This window comes from Macrotis lagotis, chromosome X (assembly GCF_037893015.1).
Source record: "Macrotis lagotis isolate mMagLag1 chromosome X, bilby.v1.9.chrom.fasta, whole genome shotgun sequence".
Taxonomy (NCBI): Eukaryota; Metazoa; Chordata; class Mammalia; order Peramelemorphia; family Peramelidae; genus Macrotis; species Macrotis lagotis.
In genome coordinates, this window is record NC_133666.1 from 655,056,869 (window position 1) to 655,062,383 (window position 5,515).

At 38.4% G+C, this 5,515-nt stretch overlaps 1 long non-coding RNA gene across 1 annotated transcript; it reads right to left on the minus strand.

Moving 5' to 3' along the window:
- Positions 1 to 80: 80 nt before the first annotated feature.
- LOC141497670 (uncharacterized) lies at positions 81 to 2,426 on the minus strand. Its single transcript, XR_012471401.1, has 3 exons — positions 2,287 to 2,426; positions 1,927 to 2,007; positions 81 to 224 (listed from the first exon to the last, which is right to left on the minus strand). It is a non-coding gene; the product is annotated as an uncharacterized LOC141497670 (long non-coding RNA).
- Between the last annotated feature and the right edge of the window lie 3,089 nt (positions 2,427 to 5,515).

A 5,515-nucleotide genomic window follows, 5' to 3' on the forward strand; every position in this document is an offset into this window, starting at 1 on the left:
GATTCTCTTATTCTAGTTGAAATGCTTTTCCCACTATATCAATCTCCCTCTTCCTAATCTCCCAGTTCCCAAGAAGGAGACCAGAGATAGAATTTCTCCTTCCCCCAGTTCATTTCTACTCTGGACCTGGGCCTTACCTCGAGATAGGATAATGACACTGAAGATGAAGGAAAGGGCAAAGAAGACCATCATTATCAGGAAGGCCAGGCGACTCAACGACGGAGCTGCAAAGATGGAGTGTTGTGGGAAGCCCAGGCCTCCTGGCCCCCAGACCCAGCTCCCTTCAGGAAGCTTGGGTAAACTCATCCACCATGTTTCCCAGACCCAGAATGCCTCAACCTTCTCGGAAGCAGTTGGAAGTTGCTGCAGCTGGCTTTGGGAAGACCTATCTTTAAACTCTTGCTGGTTAGCTATAGGGTCCTGGGTGAGTAGCTTTACCTCCCCTGGCTTCAGATAATATTAACACTTACCTCCCTAAGTTATTGTGACAATCATTTGAGACAACACAGTAAGACTCCCTTCTAGTACCATAGCAGTGCTAACCATAATTACTCTTATTATTACCTCTGCCATCCTCATCTCTAGCCTGCCTCCTAGGACCCTTCCCCCCACCAAGAGCTGGTTCCTCTCCCACCAGGTAGAGTTCTTTTCCCAGACCTTCTCTTCCCCTAAAACCCCTGGGATAATATTTCAACCTCTACTCCCGGGGGGGGGGGGTTCTACTTGAGTAAGTTCAATCAAACATCAGCATTCATTAAGCACCTACTATATACCCATCTAACAATAAAGAGAGGAAATGGACCAATGGTTTCACCTTCCCTTCTTTTTTTCTTTTGGCAAGGCATTTGGGGTTAAGTGACTTGCTCCACATCACACAACTAGTACATCTCAAATGACTGAGTCTGGATTTGAACCCAGTTCTTCCTGAGTCCAGGATCGGTGCTCTATTGACTGCTTCACCTAGCTGACCCCTTCACCTTCTTTTCAAAGCAAAATGCCTTGGCTACCAGAAGCAGAGGGGTCAAACTCAAATAGAAATGGGGGAGGGGGAAGCACTAAACTGCCCATGAGGATCCCTGCTGGTCACATCCTGACCTCATTTTAAAGTGCCATGTTATCTATGTTTCAATGTAATTTTATTTATTTTATTATTATAATAGAAAATATTATTATATTATATTAATATAAAATAGAATAGAATATGTACAACATAACAAAATATTACTTTCATTATTATTGAGAACTATTAATAGTTTCTAATTCCATTTTAATCTGGTTTTTCATGAAGCTGACTCCCCATTTTGGAAAGCTCCACACTTAGAGGTCCTATTTCTTGTCTAGGATCACTGATCTGTGTTCCGGGGGAGGAGTAGGTCTTCCAAGATCTGAAACCAGTTCTTTAAGCATCATGCCTCGCAAGGCAAAAATTTAGAATGCCTGTTCTTAAAGGGTTTATATTCTGTGGGGAAAGGCTACATGCATACACAAACACATCCATGCCATGTGTGTATGTGGAACACACATATTGTTTACTTGTATAGACATGTTATGCATTGATCACATGCTCGCACATACATGTCCACATGTCTACACACATACATTACATATACCAAATAAATGCAATGTCATTTCAGAGATCAAACTACTAGCAGTTGAGAAACAAGTAAAGTTACATAGAGAAAGTGATTTTTGAGCTAAGACAGGAAGGAAATTAGAGATTGTAAAGGGGAAAATGAAGAAGTGCATTATTGCTTATTGAATTGACTTGAATGACTTTCCTGCCAGGGTGTGTCCCCTGGGAGCTGCCCCTGTAGAAGCCCTTGTTTCCAGTCCTCTCTTAGGCCCAAGAAGTCCTGTCTCTTAGTCCTGACACAGGCTACTGTGACCCCAGAAGCACTCTCCTCTCTTCCCTGGCCCCCCACATACCTGGAAAACTTCTTAGGCTCTGGTTCCTTTGGGTTTTGATGTTGAAGTGGCTCCATTCAGGGGGCATCAACTCGTTCTCATCTAAATAGGATGATCAAATACCATTCTCCACTAATCCCCATCAATAGGGGAGGAACTAAGTAGGCAGTGGGCAAATGAGGCTGTCCACCCCCACCCCCAGCCCAGCCCTCCTGGTTCTCCTGGTCTTACTAACTCAAGTTTCTCTTTCATGCTACTTCTGGACTCCCCTTCACCTGTCATGAGTAGAGCCCCAGTGGGACCTGAAAGCCCTACTCTTCAACCCCAATATCCCTGCTTCCTAGTCTATCCACTGGCACCCTTGGCCTCATATCTACCAACCCAATCCTGCCAACTCAGGGGACTTCAGCTCCTCAGGGTCACACATCTCTGTTGTCCTTTCTAAAGGCCACTTCAGTTCTGCCTAGGGATTGCACTCTACCCTCTCCAACTCTGCAGTTTTTCTTCCGTTTTCAGAAGAACCCTCCCAGGTTCCCATATTCTTATTTGACAAAATATGAACAGGAACAAAAATGAACTTGTCCTGCTTCAACATTGGCTAAAACAAAGTGTGTGGGGGGGGGGGGGATAAAAAGGAATGGAGTAAAAAAATAATGAACATGGAGGGCAACCCAGAAAGGAATGGGCCAGGATATTAGTGATACAAGGGAAAACTACACAAGGAACAACAGGCCCCTCCAAAAGGCTTGAATTCAATGTGGAGTTGGGGAAATAAGGAGGAGAAGGAACTTTTATCTCAGTACCAATAGGGGCAGGTGTCAAAATGGATAGAGCACTGAATACCCACATCACAAGAGGTCCCAGATGTGCATTGGGGGTTGAGGAGGCTCATCATCTACCAGATCAACCAAGATTAGTGCTATTTCAAAGACAAAGGCATTTAATCACAATTTTTCAATTGTCTCAATCCTGTTTTATTCCTCGTGATCCCATTTGGGATTTTCTTGGCAGAGAAACCAGAGTGATTTGTCTGTCATTTCCTTCTCCAGATCATTTCACAGATGAAGAAACTGAGGTAAACAGGGTGAAGTGACTTTCCCAGAGTCACACAGCTAGTAATTCTCTGAGGCCAGATTTGAATTCATTTCTTCCTGAATCCAGGTCCAGTATCCTATCCACTGCTTAAATATTTGATAATAGACACAGGGACCCCTTTACCCATAGGTGACTAAATTTTCAGTGGGAGGAAATAGACAAATATAGAACAAGTGTAGAACATCATTATGGGAGGCATTCATCAGAACCACAAATGGCCAGAAAAAGACCTGAAAGCTCACTTAACTCTATCTGTAATGGCTGTTCCTTGTGCCTGGAATGCTTTCTTCTCATCTCTGGCTCATACCTTTCAATTCAAATCTCATTTTCTGCAGGAAGTCTTTCCTAGTTCTTCACTCTTTCCCCTCTAAGATTACCTTTACTTATATTGTGTTTATCTTCTGTGTCTGTATATACATGTGTGTATATGTACAGATATATATGTATATATATATATATATATATAATATGGAAGACAACATTCAAGCATATATATATATATATATATATATATATATATAAATTTATACTTTTGGAGATGGAGAATGTTCTGTTGTCTTTCTTTATATCCCCAGTTCTTTTTTTTTTCTTTTCTTTTTAGAAAGATTTTTTTATTTTGAGTTTTATAATTTTTCCCCCATTCTTGCTTCGCTCCCTCCACCCCCCACAAAGGCAGTCTGTTAGTCTTTACATTGTTTCCATGGTATACATTGATCTCAGTTGAATGTGATGAGAGAGAAAAATCATATCCTTAAGGAAGAAAAATAAAGTATGAGATAGCAAAATTATATAATAAGATAACGGGCTTTTTTTCCCACTAAATTGAAGGTAATAGTCTTTGGTCTTTGATCAAACTTCACAATTCTTTCCCTGGATACAGATGGTATTCTCCATCACAGACAGCCCCAGATTGTGCCTGATTGCTGCACTGATGGAATGAACGAGTCCATCAAGGCTGAACATCACCCCCATGTTGCTGTTAGGGTATACAGTGTTTTTCTGGTTCTGCTCATCTTGCTCAGCATCAGTTCATGCAAATCCCTCCAGGCTTCCCTGAATTCCCATCCTTCCTGGTTTCCAATAGAAAAATAGTGTTCCATTACATACATATACCATAGTTTGTTAAGCCATTCCCCAAGTATCCCCAGTTCTTAACAAAGTGCCTAATACATGGTAAAAGTATAATATGGTCAATTCTCAAATGGAAGAGGGAGATAATATTCCTAGAAAATGGTGCAAAGGTAAAAAATGAGAATGCTCATACATTAAAGTTACCATAACCAACAAAAACTGTAATCTTTCACTAAAGAACATTGAACATATATGCTTCTGCATACAATTTTTATAGCATTAATTTTGATATTATGAACTTTCTTAACATAATAACCATGAAATGACTCATAAAATAAACATACAAAATAAAATTGGTAACATGCATTTTTGGTAACAAAACATTTTTTCTCTATTATTTCCCTAGAATTCTGTGACCTTTTGTGCTAACAACTCAGTGTTTTAAAAAATTGATTTCAGACAAATATTCACTCTTCAAAACAAATGAAACCTACAGTACCATAAATATTGTAGAGCAAGTAAAATTCTTAAAACCAAAATATTTTTAAACTGAATCTTCTCTTCCACTGAATCAGATGGCAGTATGTCTGCTATTTTAAAAAGTATAATGTTACTTATTAATATCATCTCATTTATACTGGAAAAACTTATCTTGTTTATATAGTTTTAAGAAAAATAATAACAGCTAATATTTACATAACTAATGTCAGTATAAACAATTTCAAGATGTTTTTAACATTAGATTCCATGTTAACTGTCATTAAATAAAGTATTCATATACAGTAACAAATAGTCTTTCCTCTATATCATTTAACAGTAATTATGAATCCCAATGGTGATATAATGGATTGCATTTTCTGGATTTGGGATTTTTACTTTATGCTTCTTGTTTTTGCTACCTTAAACAGTCTATTATTTTTGTCTGTATTAATTTCAGTCATTCCATTCAGTTTTCTCTTCAAACTTGAGTCTAACTGGTCTAAACATCATGAAAGATATATTTCACTTTTTTAAAAAATGAGAGATAGCATGTTTTCCCCCCTTTAGTTCTAATTCATCTTTCATAACATGGGTAATATGGAAATATGGAAAGCATAATTGCACATGTACAACTTTTACCAGATTGCCACCATGGAGAAAGGGGAGGAAGAAGAGGGTAGTTAAACAATTGTGGAACTCATAAAATTGCAAACAGATAAATGTTGTAAATTACCTTTTCATATAATTGGAAAAATAAAACAAAAAATGTAAAAATAAGAGATAAAAATTTTGACAATTAAATTTAATTGAACATTACAGGCCCTGGAGTCAGGAGGATCTGAGTTCAGATCTACCCTCAGACACTTAATAATTATCTAGCTATGTGATCTTAGACACATCACCTAACCCCATTGCCTTGCAAAACAAAAAAAAATGAACATTGCTAACATTAAAAATTATCAGA